At 44.8% G+C, this 22,649-nt stretch overlaps 1 protein-coding gene and 1 non-coding gene across 6 annotated transcripts in view; both read right to left on the bottom strand.

The window, feature by feature from the left end:
* The window catches only part of KANK4 (KN motif and ankyrin repeat domains 4), an 89,336-nt gene that overhangs the window by 52,524 nt on the left and 14,163 nt on the right, over positions 1-22,649 (bottom strand). Inside the window, exon 2 of one of the 5 annotated variants that reach the window (XM_045369930.3) lies at positions 16,326-16,754. The exons of the other annotated variants lie outside the window; for them this stretch is intronic. The gene's annotated coding sequence lies outside the window, so the exon portion shown is untranslated. The remainder of the gene's footprint in view (positions 1-16,325; positions 16,755-22,649) is intronic. 5 annotated transcript variants of the gene reach the window in all.
* On the bottom strand, positions 14,465-14,569 carry LOC123570915 (U6 spliceosomal RNA). Its single transcript, XR_006695133.1, has one exon. It is a non-coding gene; the product is annotated as a U6 spliceosomal RNA (small nuclear RNA).

Below are 22,649 nucleotides of genomic sequence, written 5' to 3'. Positions count from 1 at the left end.
TGTTCCTTCACCTCTTGGTGCTCTAACCAAGTGAGGCTGTGCTGGGAAATGAAGCCTCACAGTAAGACACATCAGATGCAGCCCTGACCTTCATTGACACTGACTGTCTGGATGTGCCTTCCAAGACAGAGCAGGTTCCTGTCTAACCCATGCTGAAATTGATGCTGGCAAGGAGTGTCACCCTGAAACACTGCCTGCATCGAGCCTGGTGCACTTGCAAAGCACTTTCCGTCCTGTGTCCCATTTATCCTTGCATCAGTGCTTGAAGCAGCCAGACCAGGGACGAATCTCCCCATTGTAAAGGTGAAGAAAATGAGAGACAGTCTAAGTGGTTTCCCTTGGGTCATCCAGGAGCAAAGAGTCCGGGGGTAAAGTTCTGTGTTCTTCCCATTGCCCTGGATCAAGTTCCTTACTTTTCTTGGAAGATTCTAGAGACTCTTGCTCAAGATGGAGGTTAGGAGACTTTGCAAAGTACACAGGGTGACGTGGTGGTAGGCAAGTCTATGGAATACCAACATTACTTTTCTCAGCTGGTAAAAGTATTTTTCCAGTAACTGAGTACGCAGACCCATCATCAGAATAAAAAAGAATCCAAAGTATACCTTGAACTCTAAGGGTATTGAAAAATATACTGCGGAGCAAGCTGCTTCTCTGATACACTTCAAATGATCATTGACCAGCCTTCTAAACTGGCCAGAGAATTGCTGGAGACACACAGCATTTCTCTAAGATGCAGGCGGAAGAAAAGCCCTCCATGTTACCAGGTCCGACGCCTTTCCAGCCACCCGCCCTTCCCCTCTGGTCTATCTATGTGAGCAAGATAAGCACTCTCTTTGCCTCTCCTGGGATAAATTCTTCCTTATCCAGGACAGGGAGGTGAGATGTTTTCCTCCAGAGCAATGCCTTGCCTGCAAGACCCCACGTTCTACCTGGGATGCTGCTCACTTTCTCTGCCTGTCCAGTTCCTCCACTCAGACATCCCCAAGTGCAGTGACCATCCTTCCAGCTGCCACTGTCCCTGTCTGCCTGCTACTGCAGCGTGTGGCATCATATTCTAATTGCTGCTTCTGCATCTGTCTTCTGGCCAGCATCACAGGCTGACTGCTCTGTAAAGTTTGTGAACTGAACTTATCTACAATCCCTGCAGCTCTGAACGTAGGCGACCTCTTCAGCCACTTTCTTACATGTCAAGGGAGCACTCTGCTATTCCCACAGCCTCCAGGCCTCTTACCAGATTTTAAAAGACTACAGAATGAGGGAAGGTAATACAGGTTGAGTATCTTTTATCCGAAATGCTCAAGACCAGAAGTTTTTTGGATTTTGAATTGTTCTGGATTTTGGAATATTTGCGCATACATAATAAGATATCTTGGGAATGGGACCCAAATCTAAAGAGGAAATTTATCCATTTCATATATGCCATATCACACCATCTCAAGGTAATTTTAAACATAATATTTGAAATAATTTTGTGCATGCAACAAAGTTTTGACTGCACTTTGACTGTGACCTGTCATAAGAGGTCCAGTATGGAATTTCCTACTCCTGGTGTCACGTCAGTGCTCAAAAAATTTCAGATTTTGAGGCATTTTAGATTTTGGATTTTCAAGTTAATTCTACCTATAGTAGTCCCTGCAACAGTGCCACCAATCAGCTTGGATCTGATGCCACACACACACACACACACACACACACAAAAGATGCACCCATCCACACATCCACACTCCCTCATCACATTCCCTTGACTTATCCAGACCTCCTCCTTCTGGGGAAAGGCTTGCATGTTTTGTCCCCTCCAAAATCTCACGTTGAAATGTGACTTCCAATGTTTGAAGTGGGCCTAGTGGGAGGTGTTTGCGTCATGAGCTGGATCCTTTTTATTTTATTTTTTTTTAGATGGAGCCGCCCAGGCTGGAGTGCAGTGGCACGATATCAGCTTACTGCAACCTCCACCTCTCAGGTTCAAATGATTCTCCTGCCTCAGCCTCCTGAGTAGCAGGGACTACAGGCATGCCTGGCTAATTTTTGCATTTTTAATAGAAATGGGGTTTTGCCACGTTGGCCAGGGTGGTCTCAAACTCCTGACCTCAGGAGATCTGCAGGTGGATCCTTCATGAATGGCTTGGTGCCCTCCCCATGGTAATGAGTTCTCACATCAGTCTTTTCCCTGTTTGCTTTCCACCATGATTTGGAAGCTTCCTGAGGCTTCACCAGAAGCAGATGCCAGCACTATGCATCTTGCACAGCCTGAAGAACTGTGAGCCAAAATAAACCTCTTTTCTTTATAAATTACCCAAGTCTCAGGTATTTCTTTGTAACGATGCAAAATGGACTAACACAGGCTCAGTTCTTGGGCTTAGCATGAGGTGCTGGGACAGGCACTGTGCCCACTGTCTATGTCTCTAAGGGGAGAAGAAATTCTTCTGTCTTGATAACTTACCCAGGACACTCATTTGAACTCATGGTCAAGTAGGGAGGTGAGCAGAACAGGGAATGTTATCCTCTATTCTCCAAATGAGGAAACAACCTGTTACCAAGGTTACAGAGCTAAAAAAAGAGAAAAAGAAAAAAAGGGCAAAGCCTCGACTCAAACCCATATAGTCTGTCTCCCAGGCCAATACTCTTTCTGCTAAACCACACATTCTGAACCAGGCATGCAGGCGAATTCAGAGGACACACAAATAGCAGGACACAAGCTTCAATGCTGGTGCTGTCCAGGCACACGGTGGCCTCACCTTGAGGGAAGGTCTTCATGAGAAGCCACAGCCACTTTCTCTAGAGGAGTCTGTGCTTTTTTGGGGTGAATTCTCCCCATGGTTTTGCCATGTCTGGGATACCAGCATCCCCGCCTCAGACATATGTCTTAAGACCAGCAGCCAGCTTCATGCTCCCACCAAGCCACACAGACCATCTCCTGAACCAAGCACGTTTATCCACAAGAACTTTCCTGACAAGAATCACGGGACTGGAGGGAGGTTTGGCTCCTTTTGCAATTTAGAAATGCTCAACTTCTATGGCCCAGGTCCTTTCTGCCCCATGATGGAAAAAAAGATGATCTGTCCAAGTCCAGCAAGATGGGGGCTAGGCCAGAGGGGAAAAGAGGTTCAGCTATCTGAAGAATGTGCCTTTTATCTAAGCAATCCCTTAGGCTTTTGCGCTTTACTGAGAAAGGTCAGCGCTTTGGTGGGCTGTGTGATTGCACAGGGCTGAGAAGGGCACGCTTGTTAGGTATTCACACACTCAAATAGAGCCTCTCTGAGCAGACTGGTCACAGCCACAGTCATTCCCACAGTATGCAACTTAAATAGGCAGAGAAAGAAATTATGCATGTGAGACCTGTGGGTGCAGCCATCCAGGAGGGAAATCAGCTATTCTAAAGATTGACTCTACAAAGCAGATGTAATTTTCTGAGGGAAGAAACCAGGTCAGTTGTAGGGAGAGAGGAGGCTGCACTAACCAATGAAAAATGCTCCTTGGAGGGAAAAAAGGCGTTAGATTTGCAGGGAAAAAGACCTCCACTCTGCATCTCTTTTTTTCATTTAGACGCTTCCAAAATGCTCTTGGCCCTTGACTTAAACATACTGTAAAATCAAACTGCCAACTGCCAAATGAGGAAGCGGCATGAGCAGACAATTCATCAAAGAAGAAATACAAATGGTTAATATTTGAGAAATGTATAACCTCACAAATTAATAATAAAAAAGATGTCAGATAAATCTTGACATGCCATACCCTACAATGAGCCAGGTACTCTGGTCCAATCCAAACAGTATCCTATTCCCAAAAACCTCTGCCAAGCTTGTCCAACCTACCTTATTTTGTTGTTGTTGTTCTGTTTTGTTTTGTTTTAGGCTTTTAGCGCCTGAAGCCATGGGTTTTAGTTTCTGTCTCTAGTGATAAGCGGAAAAGAGGGATGAGGAAAGGTCTTTACTGGCCTAACCAGAAACAGAAACTAAGAACCCGTGACTGCATTCTCTCCCTTGGACACCCCTACGTACTGTTACTTCTATTGTCCAAAGTCAAAGCAGAGGCCTAAAGCAGTTGCCCAGGTATCGAGACCATCAGAGCCAAGATTCGCATCCATGTTTTTCTGATGCTAATATGCTACTCTTAACCATGGTACAACAGACTCTTTTATGAGTTAGAAAAACGTTTTTTCAAAGAAAGAGCCTCAGTGTTGATGAGGAGGGGACACGCCCTCCCCAGAAGATTGCAGCAGAGTGGGGGCAGCTGTAGCCAAGACAGGACCTTCAGGCTGTGGCAATGCCTCCAAGCACACCACGAGTATCTACCCGTACACTGCCTGCATGTCCAATGGCACTGTCCAGTTTGTGCATGTCATAGGGGTATTCAAAATCAAATACAGCAAAATACAATGGTAAAGAGAAGAAGACCAAAAAAGGTCATAGTCACATGTGATTTCTTTCCTTGGTGGTCTAGGAATCATAACTATTATGATGTATCCTTGGAAAATAGAAAATAAATTATTTGGGGGGAAAGAGATGGGAAGTCAACACAATTCTGCCACCTGGCTACTGCAATTTTCATGTTCACCTATTTTGCATATTTAACATAATTGAAGGGCAAGTTCTATAGTAGACTTGTAGCCTGGCTTATAGCCTGAAATCCCAGCTCTGCCACTGACTGACTGTATAACCTTGCTCAAATTACTGAACCTCCTTGTGCCTCAGTTGCCTTGCTTGTGAAATAGGACTAGTAGTATTTCCTATAAGTCATGGAGCTGTCAGGAAGATTAAATAGGATGACAATATATGCAAAGCACTTGGAACAGAGTCCAGTACATAGTCCTGTTCAATGAGTAAATACATTAGTTATTTTTAATATAATAGTAGAAATTCAATTATAAATTCAATTACAAATCCAATTTTGTATTCGAAATTCTATTATATAACCATTTTTAAAAGTATAGTTTTACCTGCTTTGTAATGATTACTGTAAATGGCTATACAAACCTTCATTGACTTACACCTTATTTTCCAAACCCCTCCCTAGAGGAGGTCATGCCACCTCCTGTTTAATTCTCCCTTCAATGCTACCATAGCAGCCAGCCTGACAGACGGTTCCCACTCAGGTCTCCTGGGAAGACCCCATTTCCAAGTAGCTGGATCTCAGCTGCACGGGCTTTGAGGTAAGACAGGCCAGGTTCAAATCCCGGCTGCGTGACCCTGAGCAAATGTCCTTATTCAAGAAGAGCACAGCTCAGTACACCGTGTGAAGACCGCAGGGGATGAGGTATGCAAAGTGCTTGTGCGGGTGCCCAGGATATAATAAACACTCAATACATTTGGCTACGATTACTTTTTAAAACCGCAATGTAAAGCAAGGAAAGGGCAAGGATCATGTTCGTTTTCTTTCTCACCGAATTTTTAACACTTACAATGATGGGAACTCAATAAAAATGTATTGAATCAAATACATAAATGGATGGATAGATGGGTGGATGGATCAGAGACTGTCAAAGCTGGAAAGGATTTTTTTTTCTTCTTTTTTTGAGACGGAGTCTCGCTCTGTCACCCAGGCTGGAGTGCAGTGGTGCGATCTCGGCTCACTGCAAGCTCCGCCTCCTGGGTTCACGCCATTCTCCTGCCTCAGTCTCCCGAGTAGCTGGGACTACAGGCACCTGCCACCACGCCCGGCTAATTTTTTTTTTTTTTTTTTTTTTTTTTTTAGTAGAGACGGGGTTTCACTGTGTTAGCCAAGATGGTCTCGATCTCCTGACCTTGTGATCCACCTGTCTCGGCCTCCCAGAGTGCTGGGATCACAGGCGTGAGCACCGCGCCCGGCCGGAAAGGATTTTTTAAACAACTTTATTGAAATATAATCTACATACCACATAATTTACCCATATAAATTGTACTATCCAATAGTTGTAGAATATTTAGGGTTGAACAAACATCACCACAATCTAATTTTTTTAAATTGTGGTAAAATATACATGACACAATATTTATTATTTTAACCACTGAATGTACAATTTAGTGACATTAAATGCATTCACAGTGTTGTGTAACCATCATCATCATCACTATCAAATTTTTTTTGGTGTGTAAGACAGAGTCTCACTCTGTTGCCCGGGCTGGAGTGCAGCAGTGTGATCTCAGCTCATTGCAACCTCTGCTTCCTGGGTTCAAGCAATTCTCATGCCTCAGCCTCCTGAGTAGCTGAGATTACAGGCATGTGCCACCATGCCCGGCTAATTTTTTGTATATTTCATAGACACGGGGTTTCACCAAGTTGGCCAGGCTGGTCTTGAACTCCTGACCTCAAGTGATCTGCCCACCTCAGCCTCCCAAAGTGCTGGGATTACAGGTGTGAGCCACTGCACCAGGCCAATCATCATGATCTATACCCCAAATTTTTTCATTATCTCCAACCTGAACTCTGTACCCATTAAATAACTCCCCATTCTCTCGCACCCCCCGCCCCTGCTAACTCCTTTTCTACTTTCTAGCCCTATGAATCTGCCTATTCTAGGTATCTCATATAAGTGGAGTCATCTAATATTTGTCCTTCTGGATCTGGCTTATTTCACTTATATATTAAAGATTCTTTCAAGTTGTAGCATATATCAAAATTTCCTCCATGTTTAAGGCTGATTAATATTCCATTGTCTGTAGATGCCACATTTTGTTTATCCATTCATCCATGGTGGCACAGGGTCACTTCCACCTTTTGGCTATTGTGAATAATGCTACCGTGGGACTTGGTGTACCAATATCTATCCTAGTCCCTGCTTTCAGTTCTCTTGGATATATACCAAGGAGTGGAATTGCTGGGTTATACCATAATTCTATGTTTAACTTTTTGAGAAACCACCAAACTGTTTCCCACAGCAGTTGCACTGTTTTACATTCCCACCAGCGATGCATGAGGGTTCCAATTTATTTATTTATTTATTTATTTATTTATTTATTTATTTATTTATGATGGAGTCTCACTCTGTTGCCCAGGCTGGAGTGCAGTGGCTCGATCTCAGCTCACTGCAACCTCCGCCTCCTGGGTTTGAGTGATTCTCCCACCTCAGCCTCCTCAGTAGCTGAGACTACAGGCACGTGCTACCATGCCCAGCTAATTTTTCTATTTTTTGGTAAATATGGGGTTTCATCATGTTGGCCAGCCTGGTCTCGAACTCCTGACCTCAAGTGATCTGCCCACCTCGGCCTCCCAAAGTGCTAGGATTACGGGCAAGAGCCACCATGCCTGGCCATTCCAATCTCTCCATGGTCTCACCAACACCTGGTTTATGTTTGTTTGCTTTAAATTATAGCTATCCTAGTAGGTGTAGTAGGTATGAATTGGTATCTCACTGTGGTTTTGATTTGCATTTCCCTAATGACTAATTGTGTTGACTATCTTTTTTATGTGCTTACTGGTTTTTGTATATCTTCTTTGGAGAAATGTCTATTCAAGTTCTTTACCCATTTTTGAATTGGCTTGTTTGTTTGTTGTTGTTGTGTTGTGCAAGTTCTTCACATATTTAGGATATTAACCTCTTATCAGACATATGATTTGCAAAAAATTTCTTCTTGATATATTTTGCAATAATCTTGTATATGGTATAAGATAAGCTTCCAGCTTCATTCTTTTGTATAATTTAACTAATTAATTAATTTTTTTAGATAGGATCTCACTCTGTTGCCCAGGCTGGAGTGCAGTGGTGCAATCATAGCTCACCACAGGCTCAAACTCCTGGGCTCTGCAATTCTCTCACCTCAGTCTTCTGAGTAGCTGGCACTACAGGTGCATACCACCATGTCCACCTAATTTTTTTTTTGGTTATTGAGACAGAGTCTCTCCCTGTCATCTAGGCTGGAGTGTAATGGTGTGATCTCGGCTCACTGCAACCTCCACCTCCCGGAATCAAGTGATCTCCTGCCTCAACCTCCCAAGTAGCTGGGATTATAGGTGTGTACCACCACGCCTGGCTAATCTTGTATTTTTAGTAGAGATGGGATTTCACTATATGTCGGTCAGGCTGGTCTGGAACTCCTGACCTCAAGTGATTCACCCACCCTGGCCTCCCAAAGTGCTGGGATTACAGGCATGAGCCACCATGCCCAGCCCCACGTAATTTTTAAATTTTTGTAGAGATGGGGGCTTGCTATGTTGCCCAGGCTGGTTTCAAACTCCAGACCTCAAGCAATCCTCCCACCTTGGCTTCTCAAAGTGCTGGGATTATAGGCGTGAGCTATCATACCCAGACAACTTTATTTTTTTTGTGTGTGAATATTCAGTTTTCCCACCACCATTTGTTGAAAAGATCACCATCTATTTTCAGAATATTTCACCACCCCAAAAAGAAATGCCCTACTCATTAGCAGTTATTCCCTATTCCCTTCACTCCACTTCCCATTCCCTCCCACGCCCTGGAAACCATGAATTTACTTTCTGTCTGTATAGATTTGCCAATTACGGACATTGCCTATAAACGGAATCATATAACACTGTGATCTTTTGTGACTAGCTTCTTTCAGTTAACATGATGTTTTCAAGGTTCACAAGAGCTAAAAAGGATTTTTTCAGGTCACCTAATCTAACCCTGTTTTCAATATCACACAGTACCTTGGTAATAGAATCCATACAAGGGTCCGTTCTGTGTTTTCTTCCTTAATAACCATGACCCTAGAAACATGTCAACACACAGGAGGAATGGCAAGTTCTCACTGCACAAGAACTGCACTCTAAGCCTCTCCTTCAAAGTTTTATGTCTGCTCTTACATGGTGCCACTTGACTAGACCACTATTTCCCCATATTACCTATTGTTCAAATCCTACCCTTTCCTCTCACCAGACCCCACCTCCCCCAGGAAGCCATCTGGAGAGCCTATTTGGGTATACTTCTCTATTTTCTGAAATCCTATAGTAAATAATTACTCTTTAATCCATGTGAGGCCACATGGGATTAGGAATCCAATTTCTAACTATAAAAGCCTTCCTCCAGTTGAGAATGACAAATCTCTACTTTAATGGGAGGTGAACACTGAAAGGCTTCAGAAATCTCACTTTGATATATCTGGACATGTTTTGGATCACCTCTTCTACACAAGGAAATCAGCTGATCACTGATTTGTCAGCCTGCTGGACAGAGTAGTGGCAAAAGTCAGCTTTGGAATCCAACAGACCGGGGTTCAAATGCTGCTTTTCCTATATATTGAGACCTCAGGCAAGTTAACTAACTTGTCTCATGGTCCCTATCTTGTCCTGCCATCCACCTTTGTCGCTGGATAATTGCCTAATGCTTCTTGCTGGACTGAAAGCTCCCTGATGGCAAGAATCAAGCCTTCTTCTTCTGGGTCTTTCACAGTTCCCAGAGATCTTTTAATAGGGCCCTAGAAATGCCCCTGCTATTATGGGTCTCAATTCTTTCTGTGTGTGTGTGTGTGTGAGAGACAGAGTGTCGCTCTGTTGCCCAGGCTGGAGTGCAATGGCACAATCTCGGCTCGCTGTAACCTCTGCCTCCCAGGTTCAAGCGATTCTCCTGCCTCAGCCTCCTAAGTAGCTGGGATTACAGGCATGCACCACCACACCCTGCTAATTTTGTTTTGTATTTTTAGTAAAGATGGGGTTTTGGCATGTTGGCCAGGCTGGTCTCGAACTCCTGACCTCAGATTATCTACCTGCCTCGGCTTCCCAAAGTGCTGGGATTACACGTGTGAGCCACCATGTCCGGCCTCAATTCTTTAAATCTACAATTCTCAAAGCAGAGTCCCTGGCCCAGTGATAGAGAGTAAGGGTTTCTAAAAGAATAAAAAATGCATCAAAAATATGTATATTCTCTTCAGTTCTTACAGGCAAGTGTATTACATGGGAATTCATTTTTATAAGGAACTAGGAACATAATATGTGAGTTATTGAGGGTTAATAAACCTTGGCATTAATAAAATTAGTGCGTTAGAAGAGTTTACTGAGAATATTCATTTTCTATTCTGTAAAGAAGTGTGACCATTATCCATCACCAAACAATACAGCAAAACTCCTGTGTATGCACCCAGGCTAAGAGCTGGAATTCCAATTCTCAGGAAGGGCGTTTTGTTATTAGTGCAGAAGACATTTGTTGTGTGCTTTTTTTCAGCTACCCAGCACTTTGTGAACACCCTTCCTATGCTTGGTTATTTCCTTCTCAGAAGACCCACCTCCCCAAGATTGAAACTGGAATTTACAGCAATTGATTATGGGGAGATGGCAGAGTGATGTTCAGCTACTTCATATCCCTTAATAAATTCCTCTTCTATTATAGACAAGCCTGCTAGAGCAGGTTCTGGTGTTTGCAACCATGACCCTTGGTGGCTGCAATACAGCGTCGGCACTCTCTTGGTTTTAAACTGCTTCTATTCTGTTAATTTACATTACTTACAAAATTACTTTTAGGAGTTTCTGTTGATTGTTGTGCTGAGTATTTGCTGCATTACCACTTTGGTTAGTTTCCTCTTCTCCTTTAATCCTTAGTTACTACCAAATTCTTTCCCACTGCAAAGTGGGAGTGAAGGGACTCAGTGGGCCACAAAGTCTTTTGCTCCCCTGAATTGGGCCACAGTCCAAAGGGCTTGGAAACCACAACTCGGAGTAAATGTTTCCTAGGAATTCAGCTCCACTTCCTGCCTCCTGGGTCACTTCAGTGAAAGCATCTCAAGGGGAGGCACAGATACTCCACAGGGGGGCACCCCTGCACCCACCCTCTTTGGGCAGCTCCCATCCCAGCAGCATCATCCCTGGTCAGAATTCAGCAGATGCCTCTGCAGGTATCAGCTGGGCGCCACAGCTCGAGTTGCAGGTGCAGACAGTTTAGAGCTTGCGTGGGCTGTGGCAAATGCCTTCTGGGTTGGGAGGAAGGTTTTTGTTGGCTTAAATATGCACAGCCTGCACATTCAGGAAAATCAGTTTAAACCAAACTGAGGCTAAGTGATCCCCAGACACCTGGGTGGAGAAAGCGATGTTTCCAGATTTTTGGGGCAGGAAAGCTGTTATTATTTCGCAATGCCCCACCTAGCCCTCTGGCAAGTTCAGTCTGACAAGAAGCGGACATGTGTGATGTGGGTCCAACAAAGATGGTGACCACCCAGCCTCGGCAGCATGCCAGCCAGAGGAAGGGCAGGTATCATCAGAGATGAACCAGAAAGACTCGAGGAGAGAAGAGGAGCACCAGGAACTTCTGTCAACTTCAACTTTCCCTTGAAAGAGATGGGATTCCTTCAGTGTACCATCTGGTAATACAAAGGAAGGTTATATATTGTTGTTGCCTGGATTTTGTTTTGCTTTAATGTGGGCAAAATTACTAAGAAAAGGTGTTGCCAAAATTGACATCCCAGGTTTATATCACCCCATGGAGCAGCTCAAAGGTGTCACAGAATGGTTGGGCATTTGGAGCATAGCATAGGCAGACTTTTATTGGTGACTCTGCTCATATCTTTTCTTTTTTTTTTTTGAGATGGAGTTTTGCTCCGTCACCCAGGCTGCAGTGCAGTGACACCATCTTGGCTCACTGCAACCTTCACCTCCCAGGTTCAAGCTATTCTCCTGCCTCAGCCTCCTAAGTAGCTACAGGGACTATAGGCGCTCGCCACCACACCCAGCTAATGTTTTGTATTTTTAGTAGAGACAGGGTTTCGCCATGTTGCCCAGGCTGGTCTCAGGCAATCCTGGCTGGTGTCCTGAACTCAGGCAACCCACCTGTCTTGGCCTCCCATAGTGCTGGGATTACAGGAGTGAGCCACTGCACCTGGCCTTGCTCACATGGGCTCTTTCAGCCAGATTATGGGCTCTTTCAAGTCAAGGTTTCCCTTTTGTGCTCCTGGGTATCCTTTATGGCACCAGTCCAGGGCCCTGCAGGTGGTAATCCACTGTTATCTACTGTTGGGAACCAGTCCACTGATTATCTACTGTCGGGAGAAGAGAAATATAAAACAGGGTCTTGGACAACATTTGCATCCATACCACCCCATACAGCAGGGCCAAGGTCAGAGTCTGCTTTTGAGACTCCTAACCCAGTGCTTTCCTTTACAAATTTCATGTACTGGTCCTCAGTGTGATACTGGAAGACATGAAATTGATGGTTTCTTTAAAAACAATGTGGCCGGTGTCCCTAGTTTAAATGTGGAATAATGGAGTTTTTATTGTGGTAAAGTGTGCCAGAGAACTGCTCGTACTTCTGTTGGTGATCTTTGCTTGCTGCTTCTGGCTACAGGGAAAGTATAACGCATAACAATAAAAATAGTTGCCAACATCAATTAAGTACTGACTCTGTCCTGGGTAAGTCCTTGACCCATCCTCACTCAGCGCCTGGGACAGCATGGGCATGTCTCCCCTTTTTTTCTGGTTTACAACCAGAAAAAGATGCTGCCTCATGGCCCAGCCTGAGTTCAGGGCTGTGTTCAAAGAATCAGCAGTTAAGTAGAAAAAAGTTAATTGGAAGCAATCCAAACCTTCACTGCAGTCTCTAGAGAAAATACCAAAAGGGAAGTGCATTCTTAGCACAAAGCAAAAGTCTTAAATTTTTTCTTTCCCATCTCTGCTGTTCTAGGTGTCTATTTCCAGCAGAGCAACTGCCCCAGCAGCAGTGTGTGCCGTTCCCCAACATCCGTATGCGAATCCTCCCACCTGGTTCTTCACTCCCCCACCTCCCTTGCCTCTGGCATCTACCCATCCCTCCTCTGCCAGCCTCTCTCTGGCCTCTTCATTGGGAATTCCAATATTGGCTCCATTTGTCCACAGCTTTTTCATCACTGAATGACCTCAATCTGCATAATAATGGAGGGAGAACAGCCAAGCAGGCGCTGCCAGAAGTGTCCTTATGAGGAAATTACTTAGAAGGCTCCAAAAGCACAGACTTTTGTTTTTGTTTTTGTTTTTCGTTTTTTTTTTTTTTTTTTTTTTGAGACAGGGTCTCGCTCTGATCACCAAGTCTGGAGTGCAGTGGCATGATCACAGGTCACTGCAGCCTCAATCTCCCGGGCTCAGGTGAGCCTTCTGCCTCGGTTTCCCGAGTAGCTGGGACTACAGGTGCACACCACCACGCCCAGCTAATTTGTGAAACGGTGTTTTGGCATGTTGTCCAGGCTGGTCTTGAACTCCTAGGCTCAAGTGATCTGCCTGCCTTGGCCTCCCCAAAGTGTTAGGATTATAGGCATGAGCCACCACGTCTGGCTGCAAAGAGGTTTTTAATACTCGTATGTTGATGGTTTTATTCCCTGTACACTCAATTTATAGATTAGAAAACTGGGGTTTAATAATACTAGTACCAGGCCAGGCTGAATGGCTCATGCCTGTAATCCCAGCACTTTGGGAGGCCGAGACAGGTGGATCACCTGAGGTCAGGAGTTTGAGAACAGCCTGGACAACATGGTGAAACCCTGTCTCTACTAAAAATACAAAAATTAGCCGGGTGTAGTGATGCACACATGTAGTCCCAGTTACTCGGGGGGTTGAGGCAGAAAAATAGCTTGAACCTGGGAGACGGAGGTTACAGTGAGCTGAGGTTGCACCGAGCCGAGATTGCACCATTGCACTCTAGCCTAGGTGACAGAGTGAGACTCCATCTCAAGAAATAATAATAATAATACTAGTAAATACTTATACTGTTATAATAATAATAATTATTATTACCAGCTAGATACTGTCCTATATCGTACAAATGCTAACTTATTTAATTTCACGATGACCATACTAGGTAGGTGCTATTATATCCTTTTCACAGATCACAGGTTCAGGGGCACAAATCTAGTAAGTGGCAGGGTTGGAATTCAAATTGAGGTTTGTCTGACTCCAGAGACCCAGCTCTTAACGACAGTGTTCCTTGCCTTTGGGTCCTATTTCTGTAGCCATCTATGAAGCAAGTAGCTTTTGGAAGTCTAAATAGAAAGAGAAGGAACCAGATAGAAGGATTTAGCAAAGGAACAAATCTAGCATTAAATTCCACCACCAGCCATGCTATTAGACATCAGGTGATTATTAAAATATAAACATGGTTGGGGGGAACATGCTAGGTCTCTAAATAAGACCAATTTACTTGTGAAGGAATAGCTAAAAAATCCAGTGACTTTCTAATCCACTGCAAATGATTTAATCAATAAAACACAATTACTTTTCAAATAATCTTTGAAAGTTCCAAGGAGTCTTGAGTTGTTTAATTGCTATTTAACCAGATAGCAGCAGTTGAGTTACACAGATATCTATTTCATATAAAATGCTCTTTGCAGATGGAACACTCTGTCAAATTTTCCATTAGAAAGACATATTTTCAGGGCAGACACAAGGGTTTTAGGTTACAAATTAATTTCGTTTCTCTGTTGTTCTCTAGGCAGGGCAAGGAGAGGGTGGAATGGCTGATGCAGACATCCACAGCTCTTTCCTTGTTAACTCGGGAGCACGATGGTCCTCCTTGTCAATAATAAGCAATGGATACAAAATCAGAATCGCTGCGGTAGGAATCTGTGGGCCTTTTTCTTTTTTAAATATGAAATGCTTCATGAATTTTCGTGTCATTCCTTGTGCAGAGGCCATGCTGATCGCCTCTGTATCATTCCAATTTTGGTATATTTGCTGCTGAAGTCAACACAGGAATCCCTGTTCTAATCAGCCAGCCCCCCAGGTAATTTTTATGCACACGGTAGTTTGAGAAGTACTGTTCTAGCCTACTTTTTAAAATCTTTGGTAAACTGTAGTTCAGTGTTTCTTAAACTGTAGTACACCTATAACCTGAAGATCTTGTTAACATGCAGATGCTGATTCGGTGGGTCTGGAATGGGGCCTGATAGTTGGCATTTCCAACAAGCTCTCAAGAGATGCTGATCTGCTGGTCCCAGCACCAAGTAGCAAAGTGTGTGGTCAGGGTATTTGTCTGGTTGGGGAGGAATGGGAAGGAGCTCAACAGCCCTAATCATGATTCCTAGCACCAGCACTTGAAACTGTGTGATCTTGGGTAAGTCACTCTAGCCCTTGAAGCCAGCTTCATCAGCTATAAAAGGGTACGAAGTAACACTCTCCACTTTATAAGGCTGTTCTGATGGCTACATGCCTATACTTTATACAGTACTTGGCATGTAGAAGACACTGAAATACAAGCTGTGGTTGCTGTTGTTTTTGAGGGAAGGAATAAACTAGTAAGTGCTTAATAATGGTCAGTTGTTTTGTTATTATTTATAGAGAGTTGCTGTGTGGTATATTAGGCACTGTGCCAAATATTACACTATTATTATTTACTCTTCTCAAAGACTCTATGTCTCTATGTATTATTTCTTCTGTTTAACAGATTAGGAAGCCTAAGCTCAGAGAGGTTTAGTAACTTGGTCATAGTCACAAAGATAGTAAAAAGCAGAGCTAGGGATGAATTTAGGTATTCCTGCCCAAGATTTTTTTTTTTTTTTTTTTTTTTTTTAAAGACAGGGGCTTGCTCTGTTGCCCAGGCCAGAGTGCTGGATTACCGTGGTTAAAATCACAGCTCAATCTAGCCTCCACCTCCTAAGTTCAAGTGATCCTCCTGCCTCAGCCTCCAGAGTAGCTGGGGCCACAGGTGCATGCCATGACGCCTGGCTAATTTTTTAAAAATCTTTTATAAACATAGGCTCTCATTATGTTCCCCAGGCTGGTCTCAAACTCCTGGCTCAAGTGATTCTCCCACCACAGCCTCCTAAAGTGTTGAGATTACAGGCATGAGCGATATACCTGGATAACTGCCCAAGCTCTTAACGGCCCAGACTGAAGCCTGGTTCTGTCCATGTCCACCTGAGTCTAGGAAAGGTGGTGAGCTGGTACCTGATGACCCCACAACATGGCACAGTACAGGACCAGGGGGTGCAGAGGTAGAGAATGGGCAGCAGCAGACAGAAGCCTCCAGGAAGGATTGCCACGGAGCAGAGAAAAATCAGGCCCAAGAGAAGGGGCAGGACCAGGTTCCAAAAGGATTTAGACACCCAGCAAGCAATCAGGAATAGAGCCTAAAGTGATGAGGACTGTGTCTTCTTTGCTTCTGTTTCCCAGTGCTTAGTACAATGTTGACCACAGTGCTGCCTCATAAAGATGTAGCAGTTGAATTAATGAATTATTGAAATAATGGATTAATTCATATTTTGAGGGTAGCAACTGATTTGAAATTGGTAGGCAGGATGTTTTGGAGTGGGAGAGAGATGTTCACCTCTGGATTTCTCTTTTTTAAAAGAGTGAGCTGTTCAAAATAGAAGAACAACTGGAATATTTCCCTTGGAGTGCTGCCAGTGCACACAATGCCTCCTTTTCTTCCCAGGTCAGAAGGCATTTTTGGGCCCAGCCCCTCGGCATGTGTGTGCAGCCTGCAGCCTGTCCGACATACTTACCCACTTGTGCTCTGGGGCACAAAGGCCTCCCACCTGCCAAGCCCAGCACAAATGCCTCCTTCACCACAGTCCTCTGGCGTGTGTGGGTTCAGCTGCTGCTGCTGCTGAGAGTCCCCCTCCAGGGTGAAAGTGAGGCTCCGGTGGCTCCAGTCCCTCCACTACTGCTCAGAGAAAGAGACCACAATGCTTTCTCAACCATCGAGTCCCCTTCACTGGCCACGAGGCGTGAAGTTCAATAGCCCAGTAACTTGAGGAAAGAAGAAAAGGGACCCTCTTCTTTTCAAAGACCAGCCTCAGCAGATTGTGTGCAATCATCCATTTATCAGAAATTCTTGTTCAGGCACGGGGCTAGGTTCTGTGGACTCATGGACGAATAACACAGGGTTCTTTTCTTTAAGGAACTCACAGTCCAAAATGGGAGGCAGATACCTAAAGAAGGACCCATGTAGTGTTAGAGAGGTGTGGCTGGAGCATCTCGGAGGATCAGAAAAGCAACACAGATGTGGTATTTTTGAGCTGCCGTTGAAGGATGAGTGAAAGTTCAGCAGGCAGATGGGAGAAGCAGTTCTCTAGCGAGAGATGAAAACATGTATGGTGGGCTTGAAGAATGACCAGCAATCCTGGTCTAGAGTGCAGGGTCAGGGAAGTGGATGGGGGAAGACAGGGGCTGGAAGTCAGCTCATTTTATTTTCTAGAATAGGAAACCATCAAAGGTTCTTAAGCAGGGAGGAACAAGATGAAAGCTGGGTTTTGGATACAAATCTGACTGCAATGAGGGGCGTATGTCCCCAGATACCGGCCTATTAGTAGACATTCAATAAATATTTACAGAATGAACAACTGATTTCAAGAGGGAAATAGCAAGTCTGGTAAGCAGTCTGGCCAGACTTAATACCTTTCCCTAAATGCCCCTTTTATTTATTTATTTTCTTATAAGAGAACAGAAGCTTTTCTTCTCCTGTACTGAACCATTACAAATGTATATAATCTGCAATTGCAGGCATAATTACATAATGTCTTATATGGTTGGCAGTTTCATGAGTGTTGGCTTTGTCTTCCTGACTGACTTTCGGCTCCGTGACAGCTGGGGCAATGCCTTTTGTGCTCTCTCAGTATTGCCCAAAAGCAAAAGCATCTATCATGTGCTGGGAACACAGTAGGCTCCAGGTAAGCAGAACATGAAACAGACTCAAGGAGCACAAGAGCTGGACAGGCTCCTGCAATTACTGAGTTCAACTCTCTCATTTCCCTGATGGGGAGACTGGCAGAAAGAGAAATATATGCACTATGTGGAAATGTGTGCACGTTCCTACTACTGGGCTCTTGCATTTCACAGCAGGGACCTGGGCTCAGTCAAGATTTTCAGGTGCAAACACCAAAGGTCCAGACACAGACTGAAATTAACCAGTGACGAACCTGGCTAACAGCAGGGTAAATAGAACACCAACACACCAACAACACAGGCACAGAAGAATGTCTCACATACATGAGTGGTATTCAGCACCCACTGCTTATTAAATTATGAAAAAAGCATAGCCTGAGACTAGACCAGACAGAGGCAGGAAAGCACAAAGATTAAGAGTGTGGGCTTTGGAGTGTGTGGATCTGGGTCTGAATCCCAGCTCTGCCACTTACTAGTGTGTGTTTAGGTTCCCTAACTGTGCCCACCACCTCTACCGCCAGCCAGCCCAGTGTCCAAATAGGTAACACAAGAAAAAAAAAGTTTCCTCCCTATAGGATTACACAGATGAGTTGGGATGAGGCATGTAAAATGCTTATCACAGTGCCTGCAGTGGGGATTGAAAGGTGACTAACCAGAGAGAAAGCAAGGAAGAAAGCACTTGGCACCTGATAGGATTCACTGATCCTCCAACCTTCGGTTACTGAGCACTTACTTTATTTATTTAATTAATTTATTTTATTTTATTTTTTTCAGACAGAGTTTTGTTCTTGTTGCCCAGGCTAGAGAGCGATGGCATGATCTCAGCTCACCGCAACCTCCGCCTCCCGGGTTCAAGTGATTCTCCTGCCTCAGCCTACCAAGTAGCTGGGATTACAGGCATATACCACCGTGCCTGGCTAATTTTGTATTTTTATTAGAGATGGGGTTTCTCCATGTTGGTCAGGCTGGTTTCGAACTCCTGACCTCAAGTGATCTGCCTGCCTTGGCCTCCCAAAGTGCTGAGATTACAGGTGTGAGGCATCACGCCCGGCCTGTTTATTTATCTTTTGAAAAGAGGTCTCACTCTGTTGCCCAGGCTGGAGTCCAGTGGTGTGATCTCGGCTCATTGCAACCTCCTGAGCACTTACCTTAGACCAGGCATTGGATAGGAAGGAGAGGGGGCTGGGCCCAGTGGCTCACGCCTGTAATCCCAGCATTTTGGGAGGCCGAGGCAGGCAGATCACGAGGTCAGGAGACTGAGACCATCCTGGCTAACACAATGAAACCCCGTCTCTACTAAAAATACGAAAAATTATCCGGGCGTGGTGGTGGGCACCTGTAGTCCCAGCTACTCAGGAGGCTGAGGCAGAAGAATGGCGTGAACCTGGGAGGCAGAGCTTGCAGTGAGCTGAGATCTGGCCATTGCACTCCAGCCTGGGTGACAGAGCGAGACTCCGTCTCAAAAAAAAAGGAAGGAGAGGGAGGTGTCGATAACTCCAGGGTTTCAAGCCTGGGTAACTAGAGAGTGACAGGGACAACAATGAAGTTTAAAAAAAAACCAGGAGAGACAAGACATTTCAGAGTAGGATGACGGAGCTTTCAGCCTTGTGGCACATTGAGTGTGCTCAAGGAGGGGTTCACCCATAAAAAGGGGTTCATTCAGAGACAGTGGTCCAACAGATAGTTGGAAAGGTAGGCCTGGGACAAGGGAGAAACCTGAAGCTTAGAGATGTAGATTCAAGAACCATCCATTTCTGTGTGATCACCACATGGTTGGGGATGGCGGGTGGTGAGAAGCAAGAGCCAGCAGAGGAGTCTGAGGAACACCCCTGAAGACAGTCATGCATGGGGAACAGATAAGAAGGAAGAGCCAGGGTGAGGTGCAGCTCAGAAACCCAAAGGGGGTCAGTTTTGAGAAGACTATTCTATGGTGTCAGATGCTATGGAACTTGAAGACCGTGTGAGGCTTGGGCTTAGTTTCAACAGAGCAAGAGGCTGGCGTCAAGGGTTGACAAGACGGTTGAAGCAGCAGATGGGCTACCCTTTGGCTGTTTTCCAGTCCAATTCAGGAGAGAAAGGGACAGTAGCTCCAGGGAGGGACAAGGTGAGCTCTGAGCATGTTTGCAGGCCTAAGGGAAGAAGCCGAGGGAGAAGAATGGACTTCTAGATGCAAGAAACAGGAGGTGGCATAGGAATCAACATTTACTCCAGGCACTGTGCTAAATAAAAGATGCAACACATGTTGAATTTACTCATTACCACTCCTGAGGAGCTAGGTGCTTTTATTATTTTATGTCATACTTTACAACGAGAAGACTAAGCAAAGAGAAGGTGCCTATACACTCAGCCCCCTCTAAAATCTTATGTTGAAATCCTAACCCCCAATGTGATGGTATTGCTTTGGGCAGATAAAGCAGACGAATGGGGCTAATGTCCTTATAAAAAAAGTCCCCAGAGTGCTCCCTGGCCTCTTCCACCAAGTGAGGAACCCGAAGAAGATGACAGTCTATGAACCAGTGAGAGTTCTCCCCCAGATGTGGAATCTGCCAGCACTTTGACCCAGGACTTCCAGGCTCCAGAACTGTGGGAAATAAAATGTATTAAAATTTATGAGCCACCCAGTCTATGGTAGTTTGTAATAGCGGCCCAAATGGACTAAGACAGAGGTGAAATAGTTTACCCAGGTTAGCAGTAGGAGAATCTGAGATTTGAAGCCAAAAGCTCTGGCTTAAGAGTCCAAGGCTTTTACCCAAATGGCCAGTTTGCTAGAGTTTCTGGAGGTGGGAAGGGAAGGCTTTCAAGGTTTGGCTTTGGCGAGGCAGAGGAGAGCAGAAATGGAGAAAAACAGCAAGGTGGGAATGAGGAAGTTTAAGCCACATGATCTCCATCTTCTCAGGTAGGAAGAGGCCGAGAGCTGAGACTGAGGGCTGTGTGAATGGACTTGGGAGCTTGAGAAGTGTAGATGAGGTCTGTAATTCAGTGAGGATACTGGGATGAGAGGCAGCTGACACTCATAGAGGATGCCAAGTAGCAGCTGAAGTCAAAGGGCACAGATTTAATGGATCCAGCAGTCCCAAGGCAGGGTCAGAGAAATGGGGCCGACAAAGGTCAAAGGAGTTGAGAGAGGGAGATTGTAGGGCACAAAGAAGGTCATGATAGTTGGCATAATAGGGAGGGACGGTATTTTCAACATTATGTCATCCATACTAACAAGTGCAAAAGTGAGGACAGGGCGAGCAGCCATGATGTGTTATAGCTGAGGTTTGCTGACCAGCCCCCGACCCAAAGACACCTAATTACAAAGGTGCCCAAAAGCACCCACCGCCCATCCCAAACTAAGTCTTCTTGGCTCATAACTCTGCTGCCCAATACCGTAGCCACTAACTACATGTTAGTGGCTAACTAACTAACTACATGTTAGTTAACTAACTGCTGAGCACTTGAAATGTAGCTAGTCTGAATTAAAATGTGCTGTAAGTGTAAAGTACACTTGAATTTCAAAGACTGAATATGAAAAAAAGAATGTAAAATTTCTCTTTTTTTGGTACGGATCACATGGCGAAATGATAATATTTTGGATATATTGGGTTAAATAAAATATATTAAAATTAATTTCACCTGTTTTCTTTTTATTTTCTTTAATGTACTCCTAGAAAAGTTAAAATGTATCTCAAATTCATTTTCTTTTTTTTGAGACAGGCTCTTATTCTGTCGCTCAGGCTGGAGGGCAATGGCGCGATCCCAGCTCACTGTAACCTCTGCCTCCCAGGTCCAAGCGATTCTCCAGCCTCAGCCTCCCAAGTAGCTGGGACTACAGGCACACACCACTACGTCTGGCTAATTTTTGTATTTTTTGGTAGAGACAGGGTTTCAGCATGTTGGCCAGGCTGGTCTTGATCTCCTGACCTCAAGTGATCTGCCCACCTTGGCCTCCCAAAGTGCTGGGATTACAGGCATGAGCCACCACGCCCGAACCTTCAAATTCTATTTCTATTGTCAAGAGCTGGTCCGTATACCAAATTTGGGCTAAATGAATGTTTTAGGCCCATTTAACCAAAGGAGTTAATCTGAATAGCAACAGAACTGATAAGTTTTGATTTGTTGGACACGGGAACGGAGTGCCAGGGAGTTGTGACCTGAATTAAGAAAGAGGTCCTCACTGGGGTACCAGAAGCAGATTTTTATGAGGTGCCACTGACTGGGGCAAGAAAAGGGCCAAACATCCAAAATGAGACCAAATGTCAACAAAGCCCACAAGCCTTCCAGTGATGACAAGGGCGACCCTGGACCTGCTTCCAAGCCAGGATTCTCCCCTTCAGTGTTCTAGCTCTGCACTGGGCCTTACGTTCCCCTGCTCCTGTCTGCCCCCTCCACTGACCTCAGGTGACCTCCAAGCCACCTCGCCCCACCCCGTCTTCTTCATTTGCTCCCTCCCACCAGTCTCTTTAAGACACTAAGCCCAACAACCTCAGGCATTCCAAAAAGCCTTTCCCAACCAGCCAACACTGGGGCCGATTACCCACCCCTTTGCCAACAGCTTCCCCTTTCAGGAGATCCCTGCCAACAATTAAGAAAGGAGGCAATATGATACAGCGCGACCAGTATGGCTTGTGAGCCAGGAAATCCAGATCCTAACTCAGCTTTGTGCAATTTATACTGTGTGAGCTTAAGGCGTATCACAACTTCTCTGGGCCTCAGCTGCTTACTGCTACCTACTAATACTGGCCTAAGTCTACAGACTTGCCAGAGGGTTCAATGAGATAATGGGAGTACAAGAGTTTTGCTAAAGAAGTGATACCCAAATGAAAGGGAATATTGTAATCTAGAGAGGGAAGTAGGAGAAGAGATGTGAAAAAGGAAAAGGAGGGTGCAGGAAGGAGGTGTCACTTGCAAAGACAAGGTGTGAATCCCCTCCACTGTGCTAAGAGGGGCTGACCTTTGCTATGGCAGGAGGGCACCCCCACCTCCCCAAGAGCCAGCACAGGCCAAAGCCTTCCTATCAGACAACACCACATACCTGGCTTCAGGAATTTTCCTGCAGCTGAATAAATAAAAGTGATTCCAGGGAAAATGTCCTAAACAAAACCTGAATGCAGCTGTTAAGGAACTGCTTGAGATTTTTTTTTTTTTCTTTTTTGAGACGGAGTCCCGCTTTGTCATCC

The sequence above is a fragment of the Macaca fascicularis genome, chromosome 1, assembly GCF_037993035.2.
Source record: "Macaca fascicularis isolate 582-1 chromosome 1, T2T-MFA8v1.1".
Classification (NCBI taxonomy): domain Eukaryota; kingdom Metazoa; phylum Chordata; class Mammalia; order Primates; family Cercopithecidae; genus Macaca; species Macaca fascicularis.
This window is presented reverse-complemented; position numbering and strand designations above follow the sequence as displayed.